The 230-nt window shown below is 45.7% G+C and overlaps 1 protein-coding gene across 1 annotated transcript in view; it reads left to right on the forward strand.

The window, feature by feature from the left end:
- The window catches only part of LOC119593504, a gene marked incomplete in the record, with an annotated part of 62,412 nt that overhangs the window by 45,443 nt on the left and 16,739 nt on the right, over window positions 1–230 (forward strand).

Here is a 230-nt window from a genome sequence, read left to right on the forward strand (position 1 = left end):
CAACCCTCCCTCTCTCTCTATTTTTTTATTCCCCCATCCCTCCCTCCTTCTTCCCTTACTTCTTCCCTTTCCCTCTCTCCCCTTTTCTCACCTTCATTCCACTTTTTCTGATAGCTTAACTTTTCCTTCAATTTTCTCCCTTTCTCCCTCCCTCACTCTTCTCTCTTCCTCCCCTTCTCTCTCCCTCCTCTCTCCCTCTTATTTTCTTTCTTTTATCCCTCCCTTCTTCA

The sequence above is a fragment of the Penaeus monodon genome, chromosome 32 (assembly GCF_015228065.2).
Source record: "Penaeus monodon isolate SGIC_2016 chromosome 32, NSTDA_Pmon_1, whole genome shotgun sequence".
Classification (NCBI taxonomy): Eukaryota; Metazoa; Arthropoda; class Malacostraca; order Decapoda; family Penaeidae; genus Penaeus; species Penaeus monodon.